The 14,168-nt window shown below is 46.3% G+C and overlaps 1 protein-coding gene across 8 annotated transcripts in view; it reads right to left on the bottom strand.

Moving 5' to 3' along the window:
- Positions 1 to 11,047, bottom strand: part of ZNF462 (zinc finger protein 462) — a 134,904-nt gene extending 123,857 nt beyond the window's left edge. For 6 of the 8 annotated variants that reach the window (XR_005064995.1, XR_005064996.1, XM_037036065.1 and 3 more), the window contains exon 1: positions 10,832 to 11,047. The gene's annotated coding sequence lies outside the window, so the exon portion shown is untranslated. Of the gene's footprint in view, positions 1 to 8,051; positions 8,262 to 10,154; positions 10,593 to 10,831 lie in introns of those variants that run through there. The other 2 variants (XM_037036066.1, XM_037036067.1) reach the window with 2 other exon arrangements.
- Positions 11,048 to 14,168: the final 3,121 nt, after the last annotated feature.

The raw sequence follows: 14,168 nt of genomic DNA, 5'->3' as shown, positions 1-14,168 counted from the left end.
TTGCCTTCACTTTTTGCAAAGCCCCTGAGGGTAGCTCGGGTAGATTTCTCTTCCAAGGACTGCTTTTTGAGATGGGCTGGTCAGAGGGAGAGTATCTTAGATGGCTAAGCACCGCTGACTAGGGTCTCAGATAATGTCACCTCAGACTGAGTGGAGTTCCCATTGCTCTTGTATTAGAAATCCCATCTGGAGAACTGCATGCTTCCATGTAGTTCAATTTTACTCTCTCCAACTATGGAATTATTTTTCCCCGATCCTTTTCCCCATACCAAAGAAAACAATGGCTTTGATAGATTTGATAGCTAATATGAATGACAGATATAAATGAGTGATTCTGGGACCACAAGGGTGGTCCCATGTGCACTTTACACATGGGACACATGCTTCTCCTCCTGCAGTGACTGGGGTATGAGGCTGTCTGGGGACAGATCACCTGAACAGCTCCATAACAAAATTAAGACTTTATAAAACCACCACTAGTTGCTTCCAGGTTAGAAGTCTAGTCAGTAATTAATGCCCAATTCCCTGCCTTACAGAAAAGCTACTGTCCTGAATATCGCAGGGATATTTGGACCCGTTCCATCTCCCTTAGAACAGCTTGTTACTCTATTAAGGGCATTTGTGGTCATCCATGAACAGCAGCTTCCTGACTGTACTGTGATATTTCAGGGAGAGGCAAATAGAACGAAAGCATTCATCATGTCTCCATGATCTAAATAGAGCACATGGTGATCACTGAAGAGCGTGGGGGACACTAGAACCCAGCCTTTGAAGAGTATCTGCACTATATTCCCCCAATGACCATTAGACAGTGGAACTAATTTTCAAGTATGTCTGTGTGGCTTTTGAAAAGCCTTCTCGTGCTTACGGTCACCACAGCCGGTACAGGGTACTGAGAGTTTGAAACGGGGCCCTAAGAAGGCAAAAAGTAAGACACTTCTCTACTTAAAAACAAAAGTCATATTGCATATCCTTCTGCCGTAACAGACAGGCGCTTGTTTTAAATACCAATGTGTATAACTACTGTATTTTGCCCTACTGAGCTTGACACAGTACAATTGAAAACATTTATTCTCTTAATTTCCTCCTACATGGTCTCTTGCCTCCCCTCACCCCCCACCATATCCTCTGTGACTTAGAAGAACACAAAGAGGGTACTCTTCAGTTAAACACAGTTTGTCAAGCTATTACAGTAAGTTGTATCTCTCATATTAACTAATATATTACTATTAATTTTCCATTATGCTCAGATTTCCTCCCAGAACACCAGGATATATTCCTGGCATAAGTAACTGGATGATAAACCATCAAGAACATAAGCTATTAGCATACTAAGTAATAACCAAGGCCAGTTCCTACCAGCCGAGAGGCAGGAGGTAACCCTCTCATTCTCCCTTCCCGTGAATCGTGGCTTCCCCGTGTCATTGCTCCATGACCTTGGGTAAATTACCTCCCCAAACCTCAGTTTTTCTCCACCATATGAACAGTCCTTGATTCATATTAAATGTTAAACAAACATTACCTAGTATTCACATGACCCATGAGTCACTCCAGGAGGGAAACAGCATTTTGTCGAAGGTCTACGTGGTACTCCCACTCTGAAGAGGAGTTGGGAGAATTTTGTGATGAAGCAATATTCATTCTCCTTACAGATGGTATTCTTACCCAATATTAAAACAGACAATATTCAACTGACAGCAGAAAGGAGAGAGGCTCTTGCAGCTGAGCTGTGACGTTCAAATGAAAATGCTCTTTTCCATACAGATCCTCTTCCCAATGATCATTACTAAATAGTCATCAACAAGTCTTCTGAGAAGATCACTTAAGATGGAAACCACTGAAGAAAAGTTGCTGGGGGATCAGTAATTGGTATTGAAATATTTACACAATCTATAGCTGGTTTCTATAGATCGTCTCTGTGTCTTTAATTCAGTGTTCAAAAATGCTTACCCCACACAAAGTCCCCCCCCCCCAGATCAGGTCCAATCGGGGTGGAGTGATTGATGTTCAATTGCTAGCTAACTGGTCACAACACAGAGGGATGATGTAATTAGGGATTAGAATAGCTAAACATTCTGGACCACAGTGGCCTTACTTTGGATACTAAAATGCCAGGGCTGGATGGACAGACCAGCCTGTGACGCCTGGCTGAGGCAAATGGCTTAATTCCGAGCTGGACACCTGGTAATAAGCCTTGGTTCTTCCCTTCTTCTGGCACCCAGAGCGCGTAGGTGGAGCAGCTCTATGGATGACTTCAGAGAGGACTATCACATTTTCTGCCCATTAATAATGCAGCTATCGACTGCAGTCCTCTGGTCTCTACTCTGCTCATTTTCCAGGAAAATCTCCACCTAGGCCTACTTACCCAGTCCCTGCAAGTTTCCATCTGTCCTTTATCAGCAAGGCCGTTATTTGTAACCCCTACCACATAAATTGTCTTCCAAACCCAATTCTATTTTTCACCATAAGAACTGACCAGAGAATGTGGGTCTGAGCACTGGTCTTCATATTTCACATGCAATAGGTACCAAATTACAAGGTCTTTTTCCACTGGCTTTATTGTTTTCTTAAAAGCAATGCCTCTTCTTCTTCCTGGAGGCTCTTCCCAGTGGACAGACCTCTTCTGTTTTAGCTCGTCAATCATTCCCCTGCCTCTCTTCTTTCTCCTTCTCCCATCCAAGCAGTCTCTCTTTCCCAGCAAATTTCCCCCACGTAATTACGGAAATGCTTTAGCCTACTTTTCTGTTAGCTTAACAACCCTGTCTATTTTCTACTTGTGCTGATGCTACTGTTTGCTTTTCTGACGGGCTAATCCGTGTATCCTTTCAAGGCCTAACTTCCCCTACCATGATAGCAGCTGGAGCTCTAATTCACAGGTGCCTTCCAAAGCTTTTCATTAGCAATAGAAATGAGATGGTTTATAAGCCCATTTCTTAGTCTGCAGGTGAGTACTGGGGCCTTTGTGCAGCAAACATCTTTCAAGTATCCCATATTGTGCCACTGCCCAATTATTTTCTGAGTAATAAGTACAATGTTATAGGTACATTTGTAGTGCTAAAGGGAGAATGTTCCCTCAGAGGGAATCGGCTTCAGCCCCACCTCTACCGCCCTGCTCCCCCCACCCCCCACCTCCAACCCCTGCCTCTGGCATTTCCCAGCACAAGAGAAGCACTTGGCTGACAAGAGCAAAACTGAATAATGACTTGACTCTCTTAAATCTGAACAGGTAAAAAAATAATTCCAAAATTTGAAGGCCTTAGCTTATGTTCTGGTTCAACTGGCCAGGCGAGGGCTTAGGGGCTGAGTTTGGCCTTCCCCAGCTGGGCTCTGTGGCAGCTAAGCCTCTCCACAAATCCTGGGCTTAATTACTTCTGACACAGTTGTCTCGCCTGGGCTTCCCAGCTTCTTTTGTGCGCGAACCAATTTGAATTCAAAGGTAAGTCCCTGCTTACTCATCTTGGTCAAATGCTTAATTTCCTACTAAGTGATCCTAAAACATTTAAATCAGGATCCATTGATTCCTAATAGAATTTTCCTAATAGAATCTTTCCTTACATGGTCTTTGTTAAAAGTCTACTCGAAAGCCTAGCAAAATAACTTTCTGAATTAAGCAATCTTCATCTCCAGAATTTATTTTTTGAACAAACAAGTATCTACCAACCTTCCTTTCTCCCCCAAGAGCAGGCTCTGCTCTTTGAATGAAGTTGAGGGTTAAGATGTGCACAGGCACAGCACAAGTATTTTATTAATATCCAGAAGCAACATGTGATGGACTGAACAAGCAAACACATGAAAGCAAGAAAATCAATACCTAAATACCCATGACCTGGCACAAAAAGAAACCTTCCATCCAAGAATAACTCAAGAAAAAAATGTCTCTAGCTAGGAATTAGGCAAGAATGCTTTGAAGACACCAAGTAATCTGCTCACCAGAATTAAAAGACAATGCATTTGCAGGGGACCAAGCTGGTACCCTCTGGCAACACACCCAATCTACCTACCCCTCGTCTTTCCAAACCCTGAAAAAACCAACTTTGTGCTGCAGTCACACATCCAAAGGGTAAAAAATCTCATGTATTCTTCAACTGCTGAGGACAGGAGTCCTTAGAAAGTAGATACATTTTATGACAGTATTCCCAAACAGAAAGTATAAATTCAAAGCACTTCCAATTGACTTTCCATTTATCAGTGTGTGCAGTTCTCAAGACACTGAGTTCAAGGGGACAAAAGATTCACGAGAGCCTCCCAGTCAACTGCACATGCGATCTAAATTCATAAAAGTCCATTTTCCCTCACTTGGAAACTTCTCCTCCAGGGCCTTATAAATCCAGGAGACAGTTCCATTTAGGATTATCTTCTCTCCAATGACCACCCCCCCCACATACTTTTTCCCCCCTTCAGTACTGGCATGAAAACCATGCTGTTTTAACTTCTTTCCTGTTCTCCCAGTTCTTCTGGAACATTTTATTTTCGACAGTCAACTCATTTGGAGGAGTGCCACACTGAGGTTCAACTGTTTATAGCGTTAAACTGTGTTTCTGCCAGAAGTCCACATCCAGCACTATCTTCTCCAGAATGCCTCCTGGTTGAGGAATTTATGCTTTAATGTGGAAGAAGCTTAGAAAATGTGGAAACTTCCACACATCACTCTTCTTTACAAAATTACTTTCACTTGTCCAAGAAAATTCAGAAATGGAAACCCATTTTACCCTTCTTAAAGTCCTGACCCATTTCTCCCTCATAGTTAACTATTGCTTATGTTGTTAAAATGTCATTTTAAGGGTGACTTCCTGTATCATGGGGAATGGGAAACAGCTAGCCATTGGTCTGCAAGAAAGAATGGGGCTCCTAGAAGATACATGGAAGGCACATTTTCAGATGAGTTCAGAACACTGGAAAATCAGCAGGAATTGGTTTTGACTGGATTCCACTCTCTTGAACATTCATCAGTATTACAAAATGGCATCTCTGAAAGAAGCCAATTTAGGTCTGTACCATGTTGCAAAACAGATCCTCAGAATCCAATTGTGGGCACTTTTAGAAGTTGCAGTTGACCTAGACAAACTTCCAAAGAAGGGCATTTGAAAAGGACTCCCAAGCCCTGGGTGACAGAACTACAGAGGCGAGGGAGACAGTGAAAAGCATAGCTACAAACTCAATAGCTAAAACCTGACTGCAAGCGACATGAACAAAATTGGTCTCTGGAGTGTCACTTCTCTAAATGAAACCATGCTCAGCCCAGGGTTGCCCGATGTGTTAAACTCAACTAACACTAATTCAACTGTCCCACTAACGTATGATCAGAGTGTCTTGAGCTGATATTTCACAAATCACATGCACTGGGGCAACAGAAAGGGTATTGGGCTGGGAGTCAGCTGACCTGGGTTCTGGGCCTTGCTTTGTTACAGCTGCACTTTCTGATCTTGGGCAAGTCACTTCAAGTCTTGGTGCCAGTTTCCTCTTCAGCAAAATGCAGGAGGAAGGGGAGATTTGAAGTCGATGATCTCTTTAAGGCACAAAACAACCAGCTTCTCAGTTAGAAGTTCTGACTGGTAAAAACTAAATACTGAATACCCACCCTTTACAGTGTACCTCTCTGTCCACTTTTAATGACTTTTTAATGTTAATTTCTGCTTCGGAAATAAGATCTTTATCCATCACCCCCAAAATCTCAGCTTCATCTTGGTGCTCCCCAGAGTTCTTTCATATTATAATAAATGCCTCTTTTCTTTTCTTACTTTTTTTTAAAGCAACCTTCCCCAAACTAAGAGTTGTGACTGGTGCTATTAAAAGAGCTTAGAACTTCCCATTTCCTTGCTTGGGCTAAAATTAAACTGTCCATTCCTTAGGGCCCAACATAACATCTGCCAGATGTCTTGGCATATCACACAAGAAGAGGAATTTTCTTCGAGCACTATCTCCTCTCCTCTCCATTTTCTCATAATCAATTAATAGGTCACCAGCTAATGTTTCTCTGAAAGCCACCAGCTTCATAAGCACGTGACCCTCACCAAAGATACCTGCTTACACACACACACACACACACACACACACACACACTGACAGATGCTTATCTCCCCATCCACCAACCCCCTCTAGATTTTTAGCCATAGACTCTGGAAATATTTCCCACCCGCCCCCCCACCTCTTTTGAATTTCCTTACTTCCTCTGTACGAATCATCCAGTTAGACACTCCTGTCAGATCCTTTGCCATCTGAGTTCCTTATTTATATATTTCCTAATCTGTGAGTGTGGCTTTGTGAGACAGCACCTCTGTTCTTCAGTCATTGACTTGAAACATTCAATGCAGCTCTAGCAATGCTGTTCCATGAGACAGTGAACTACAGGTCTGATAAAGGCGCACACCACAAAGAAGATAAACAAGGTTACCTTAACCAAAACAACCCTCAACACCAGGAATGAGTTCAAGATAGACTAGACCCTATCAAACTTTATCACACAGAAGACGCAACTCTTTCCCAAGGCAACTGTACCATTCTTTTCTTTCAGGAAAACTGACTACAAGTACTCATAAGTCATTAGTAGAGCTGGATTTCTTTTCAAACCCTATTGTCTTCTGGGAGACTCATTAGGAAGATTTTATATATTTACATATAAAAAGTTTATTTACTTTGCATCTAAAAGTTGTCTCTAACTCCAAAGAGGGAAAAACAAGTCCTCAGGGAATGTGACCAATGAATTAGATGGACATAAATCTAACATGAGAGATATTATGAACCACAAAGTTCCAACAAGAATCTTTGTTTTAATGAAAGTGTATGTCATAGCTCACATACGTTTCTCCAGAGTGATTTTTCTTGGTGATATATTAGAGCAATGGCAAAAAATCGCCTGACAAGCCTCATCAACTTGATGCCTCAAAAACAAAAAGGATCTCTGAGCTTTGACATCACATGAGAATGTTCAATTTGACACTTTTTATTTCTATCATAATGGCTTATCCAAGAGATTCGCCCTATTTCAAATACATATGTCTAGAAAAACACAAGAAACCATGTCTTTGGTGTTACGGTACTTCCCATATTGATAAGGGGACAAGAGATGGGACGGGTCTGTTAGGTAACAAGTTAGAACATATTCTTAAACTCTGAAATGCCTCTTAGACACTTACTTCTTTCCCTCCGGAAAGCTCACCTCTTTGAAATTTGTCTATAAAGACACGGAAACATTTGGTTGCACAGGCAAACAATGTGGTGAGTCAAACTGCTGGACTGACAATTGGTTTATCAGGTTCCCACCCTCCACCCCACAATGAAGTCAGTCAGTAGCCTTCATCCTGGTATCAACAACAAAAAAGACATTATGGAAGTTTGCTTCAAGATCAGTGTACAACATATTTAAATTTACATAAACACATCTGCTAATTAGATGCAAAATTTTCTGGTAATTACTTTCCCAAATAACTCCTCATCCCCTTGCATTTGAACTTCTGAGTTTGAACATGTAGCATCCTCCCATGCATTAGCCAATTTAAATAAAACATTGAGGACATTCCACTTAGGAGTAACGGGCATCAAAAGATAACATTCAAAAATTAATAATAAACGGTATGATTCCAAGTCAGATTTTAAAGTGCTCTTGGAAAGGCCTAGGTTTTGAATAAAGAAGCAGAGATCTGAAGAGAAGTATTTTTAAATGAGCACACACATCAAGTGAAAATCTTGAAAACCATACATCTTCATCTGCAAAAACAGGGTTTTATTTCATTGACCAGGGACAATTACCAGCTAAAGAACCATGTGTCTCCCCCTCTCCTTTCACACCCCTCAGAAGAACAATAACCCTCAATTAATGACACAACAGTTTGGTTTGAAAAATGTGATGTTGTCATAGACAGCATTGTGCATTTGCTGAATGACACTGCTACCAGCTACTCAACAGAATATAATTGCATCTGGAATCTAAAACCACTTCAATATGCACAAAAATACTGTAGACATAAGGAAGTTTACGAAAAATCTGACACACACAAAAATCTGACACATAATGAGAAAGCAAAGCAAGAAAAAAGCTGGTACAAGTCGCTCACCAATGTGTTCCTTGTTTCTGTTGAAGCTGGTACCTCTCTGTGTTTCTCCTTAGTTGAAAACAAGGTCTAATCAGCCTTCTTACAATATATTAATTGGTTCTGAATGTCCTTCAAGTTTTCATCCCACCATGGAGCCCTCCTCACCTATCTTCAACAGTCCATCTAAAATTCTTCCAACATCTTCCCTCATCCTCAAGATGGCTACCTTACCTAATGGAAAAGCAACATCTTCATGATTGGCTTTTATAAAATCCTCAAGCATTTCAGGATTCAGTTCTTGGATTGATTACATACATTCTCTAGAACTAATCTGTGAAGAATTCCAATCAATGTTGTGTGGACTGAGCTAGGATTGGGTTCTTTCTTCCAGTCACCCTCACAAAATGTCTTCCTGTAAGACTAATAAATTCCTCCCAATTAAAAAGGTGAAGATACCTGGACGTAGGTTTTTCTCAACTGGCATAAGATTTCTTAAAAATGTGTTTCCATAGTGACATTCTCAAGAAGATATTTGATATTTGTGAAGACTTGCAGTACTTTAGAGCACAGGAAAAAAATAGCAGAATGGAAAAGGAAGGGGAAAACAAAGGAACTAAAAGAAGGCCAAATACACAAATGGAACAACCTGAAGAGAAATGGAGACCCTGGAGAAACTGGTGTCGGTCAGAGTTCCTCTGAGATCTTGGAGGGTTTGTGGTTGGTTTTTGTTTTCTTTCCCAGAGATCAACCCAAACCAGACAATAAAGTCTTGCAATGCATCAAAACATGATGATAACCAAGCCCCAGGACTCCAGAATCTCAGCTTAGGACCACCACCAGCTTCACAAGGAGGAAATAGCATTTCCTCGTGACTTTCAGGAGACCTGGAGCAGCTTAAAGTTGTGTGAAGACCTCAGTGGAAATTGTTTAAGGTTTTGCCTTGCCTTTTCCTGAAGGAGGTCAAAACCCTTCAGGTCCACTCACAAGGGGGAAAAAAACCCCCAAAAGTTTACTTTAAAATGGAAACAAACATCTCAATAACTTGTGAAAGCACTCCTTTGGTGGGAGAAAAATCTGAGCAGCCCTTAAAAGCCCCTCATTTCTTTGCATAATGAATAGACAGTGAGGAACCACAAGATTTCCCCCAGGAAAGGCAGAAGGAGTAGGCAGGCAAGCCTCCTCCTCCAGCCATCACCAACAGAGCTTCAAAATGGAGACATCCATAATTTTATAAACACTTCTCATCTCAGCTTTGTCTCCTGGAAACCCGCTCTCCTCCATTTTCTGGTGGAGTTACAACATGACACAGGCTTACCTGACTCAGTTCCCAGCTCCCAACCAAACTAGTCACTTCCTCCAAAACCTGCAAGCCACCTCCAGAAACAAAACCAAAGCAAACCAAACAGCCAACACAGACACTCAGACACAGCCCCCCAGAACCCTGGGAGGAAGCCCCAACTGGTTGGTCTTTTCCCATCCCAGGCGCGTGCTTAAAAATGAAACTTTTTTTTTTTTGGTAGGGGAGGAATATAAAAGGAACTCCAGGCAGCCTCCCTCCCTCTCTGTAGGTTAGAAGCTACAATGAAAAGAAAACGAGGGTTCCTTCAGGAATGGTGAAAAGCCTGGAGAATGAACGTGAGAAGGAGCTTTGTGTTTTGGAGTCTGGACTGGAACCAAAGCAGACAGCTTGCAAATGGAGGACAGGGAGATAAAGAAAGGGAAAGAGAGGGGCTGCTCCAATGGGGGGCGGCTGCGGCTTCTCCTTGTGCCTGGAAGGAGGGCAGACCCCTGGGAACTGCACCAGGAGACGACCCCTAGGACCCTTGCCTTCTTTCCTCCCTTCCTCAGAAGAGAGCCAAGCGTGTGTAATGGCTTCTCCTCTCCAGAAACCGTTGTCCTCTTCCACCAGACGCTTCTGAACCCCCAGCCTGGAGACAGCTCCTCAGCTGCTCCTGGACCTGCGCTCCCCCCACCCGGCCCGCGCCCCCCGCTCCTCGCCTCTGTCCTCACCAGCAGCACCACCAGCAGCAGCAGCAGCAGCAGCAGCAGCAGCCGCCACCCCCGACACATCCCGACCCCGCATCCCAACTTCGGAGACAGAGAGAGAGGGAGAGAGCCAAATACCTGAGGAAGAGGGGGGTGCCAATCCGCACGGCTTTGCCATCGGGCTGGGGACAGGCAGACAGAGAGGGGGAAAGGAAGGAGAGGGACAGAGAAAGAAAGAGGTCAACCGGCTCAGGTCGGGGCGGCTCAGAGCGCTCCCTCCTCGGCCCCTCGCTCGCTCCCTCTGGCTCTCTGCTAAGGTCTCCTCGCCTCCCGCCCTCCGCCCCCCTCTCTGTCCCTACTCCTGTCCCCAAGCTTGAAGCATTGGTCCTAAGCCTCTAGCTCTCTTCTCACTCATCTTTCATTTTCTCTTCTCTCCATAGAACTACACGAAATTAATTAAGCCACAGCGCTCCACTCCCCCCAGCCGAAGGAGCAGCCAGCAGAAAAAGCACAGCCACCTCACTGCCCCTGCTACCACCACCACCTTCTCCACCTCTTCCTCCTCCTCTTCCTCCCTCGCTTCTCCTCCTCCTCTTCCTCCTCCCCCTCCCGCTCTCCCTCCTCCCCCTCCTCCTCCTCTGCTCGCTGGCTTCTTCTCTTCCAACAGCCAGTCCAGGCAGGGGACTTCCTCTCCTCCGGCTCCACCAACCCTCCTCGGCCGAATGAATGAGCGCGTTTGTGCGTCCACCACCCCGCGCTCTCCTGCTCGGGGCACTCGGACCACCCCGAGGTGACTGTTAATTGCAGTAACTTACGGAAGAAGCGTCCCGGCGCCGGGAGGTGTTTCGGGTGCTCCAGCCCCACCGCCTCCTTATCCTCTTTCTCTTTCTCCTCTTCCTGCTCGGGTTATTGTTGTGGAAGTTGTTTGGGAGTCTCATGTGCTTCTGCCGGGTCTCAGCAATGGAGGATCGCCATCTTCCCTGCCTTCCTCGGCTCCTCAGACTCGCTGCAGCTGCAGATGACCTGAGATATCCGTCTCTCTCTCCCTCTCCCTCTCTCTCCCTCCCTCCCTCTCACTCTCTCCCCTCTCTCTCCTCTTCTCTCTCCTCTCCTCCCTCTCCCTTGCGCGCGCTCTCTCTCTCCCTCCCTCTGTGTCTCTCTCTGAATAATGAGAAACCAGAGGGAGAGAGAAAGCAAGACAGAAAGAGAGAAGGAAGACAATCTTCTCCTGCCACACAAAACGCCGGAGCACCAGGGGGTGCGCGAAGCCTTTCTAATAACAACAACAACGTGCAAGAGAAAGGAAGAAAAAAGAAAGAAAGAAACGAGGAAAGGGCTGGGGGGATAGAAGGGAAGAATTATCCAAGAGCTGGAGAAGAGCAGAAGCTGGAGGAGATGCTGAGGCTGCGGTTGCTGTCCCCCCTCCCCACTGAACCCCAGAAGCAGGCAAGGTGGTTGCGAAGTTAAGGCTGGGACATTGTCTTTGTCACTCAGAGCAACACAGAGCCAGGCCAGTGAGATGCAAGAGGAGGAGGTGGCGGCAGTAGAGGAGGAGGAGGAAGAGGAGGAGAAGGAGGCAAAGGAGGAGGAGAAGGGGTAGAGGGAGATGAGATGAATAAAGACCTGCGGAGAAGGCGGTGCGTGGAGCGCAGCGGCCGGGCAGAGACGTGCGCGCTCGCGTCCCGGAGGCGCCCGGCCGCCCTGGCCGGCAGAGGAAGCCCCCAGTGAGGACCCTGACCCGCAGCGCATAGCGCTCCCACCATCAGCTCTGCCCCAGGCGCCGAGCCCCAGCCCGTCCCTCACACTCATCCATCTAGAGGCCAATCTTTGCAGCAGAGAACAGATATGGGGAACTAGAGGTTGCAAGTCTAAATCCAGATCAACCACGTGGGGCTTTTTAATCCCTTTCCAGCTTGCGGTGTGAGTATCTCCAGTGAAAAGCTCAAATTGTCCTTTACTGGCACGTATTTTGAAGTTTTCTCCCCCGAAATAAAGGCTCATTGTGCATTTTCTTTCTTTTCTGATATGGAAAGAGGTGTGGGGAGGGAGAGAACCACCCATCATTCCGAGCCTCGGAACCACCACTTTCTTTTCCTAACTTGCGAAATGTTTTGACGGCGCACCAAAAGGAAAAAAAAAAAGCCTACTTAAATAACTTTGCACCCTCCAGCCCGGCGTTGTTTGCACGTTCTGGCCGATCATCTAAAGGTTCGGAAAGTAACAATCAACGCTCCTAATGATAAGGTGTCATGGTGTTGAAGACAAGAGAGCCAAGATGAAGCTTTCACACCTTGAATTTTTATTTAGTGTAATTTCCCCCAAATCGTTCTTACCTGTCCGTTTTGCCAAGGTGTGGGGATGCCTCCACTCACACCAGTTCGAACATTTCCTAAGGCTTTAATTTGATTGGGGCGGGGCGGGGAGGGGGGGAGTCAGGGGTTGCCTATAGTATAAAAATCAATACAGCCAGTCAGGAGCAATTGAAGTTCAAGGGCATGGGCTGGTGGTACCATTTCTATTTCTCGCATCCTCGAGCTGAACATCAACAGCCTCCGGAGAGAGAAACGCGCAGCGCGTATTTTGGAGACCTTAATTAAAGTTTCTTTTGTCCGCGTCTGAATTGGGGGATGTTGCTGGATTCCTTTGCATCGGGGAGCGCGCATCCGGTGGAGAAGGCGCGGTGTTGAGGATCCAAAGCAAGATTGCCCTCTTTAATACTCCCTTCCCCTTCCAAACAACAATCCGGGAAGATAGACCCGTAAACCCATACAGTAAAGGGGAAGGAGACGCGCGCCGAGTTGGTTTCCATCGCATAGCGGGGTTTCACAAACAGATCTGAATCCTCTTTTCCCAAGATATTCCCCAGTCGTTTATTCTGGGGTAGAATCTCTCACCCAGAGGCACGATGTCACCCCCCTCCGAGTCAACACTTCCTGCCCTTTTCTCCTCCCACTCACACTGAAAAGCTTGGGAGCCCTAAAAGGGTGTTGATGGCGGGGGTGGTAAATAAATAAATAAATGACACTCTACGCGTGCGGTGGAGAAGAAAGGATGGGGGAGAGGAAAGGCCAGGAAAGGGGAGAGAAAAAGTAGGGAGAGGAGAACAAGGAGAAGAAAGCGCAGAGGCGAGAGGGACACGGGAGTCGAAAGAAAGAGAAGAGAAAGAAAGGAGAGTGGAGGACGCTCTGGCTGTTCAGTGTTCAGAACTGACACGATCCTGGCTTTGTGCAGAACTGCAAGGACTCTCCCAGGTGCCTGGAGGGACTTGGGGAAGTCCTTCTGCCCCGAGCTCCTCCCCCACGGGACCCCAAGGGTGTCTGAGCGCTGGCCGCCGCTCCCCCATAAATTCCTCGTGGCAAAGAGAGGAAACGCGCCAGGTCTCCGCCGCCCCTTTCAGTGCCCCGGCTGATAATTTACCTCTTTGTCTTTAATAAAAAGCTGACTTCTTATGTCAAGCTCTGCACCGGGAAAATAACAATCGTATTTCAGGTTGAAAGCTCCTATTACTGCCGGGTTTTGGAGGCTGTGATAAAATCTTCATCGACGTGGAGGTACCTTCTGGGTTGGCTCGGGTCGGAAATCCTAAGATAGGGGCCGCCCTTCCCCGGGGGCAGGGGCGTGGGGAACCGGGCCGTGGGGAGGAGGAAGGAGCGACGAGGTCAGAGGAAACCCGAGGCTCTCGGGGCACGGTAGGGCTTCCCGCAGTCGGGGAATGAGCCCTGGGGAGGAGCCTTTCGCGAAAACGTGAGCGCGCCCCAACATGCCTCAGACCTCATAAACCCTCTTGGCAAAGACCCGGGAAGCGGTTGGCGGACCGATTGCGGTGAACTCCAGAAATTAGCCTGCGCTACAATTAAACGGGCTGTCGCCCTTTCACACTCACCTCGAGCGACCGAGATAGAGAACTCCCGAACCGGCCGCGGGGGGACCTGGCTCCTCCCTCCTGTCCCAGGAGGAGAGGACAAAAAGGGGAGATGGACTTGGAGATGGCCCCGCCCTTCAAACGCTCCAATCCTTCGAAACCAAACCTCCTTTCCAAGCCTCCGAGTCTAGAAGGGACAAAGGCGGTGAGGAGATCCGAAGACCGGTGGAGAGAGAGGTGGCTTTCGGGCTCCTCCCGTGTGTGTCGGGAGGGAGGTACGAGGGCTAAGT

The sequence above is a fragment of the Sturnira hondurensis genome, unplaced genomic scaffold (genome assembly GCF_014824575.4).
Source record: "Sturnira hondurensis isolate 20B ecotype Veracruz unplaced genomic scaffold, ASM1482457v3 Scaffold0022566, whole genome shotgun sequence".
NCBI lineage: Eukaryota > Metazoa > Chordata > Mammalia > Chiroptera > Phyllostomidae > Sturnira > Sturnira hondurensis.
This window is presented reverse-complemented; position numbering and strand designations above follow the sequence as displayed.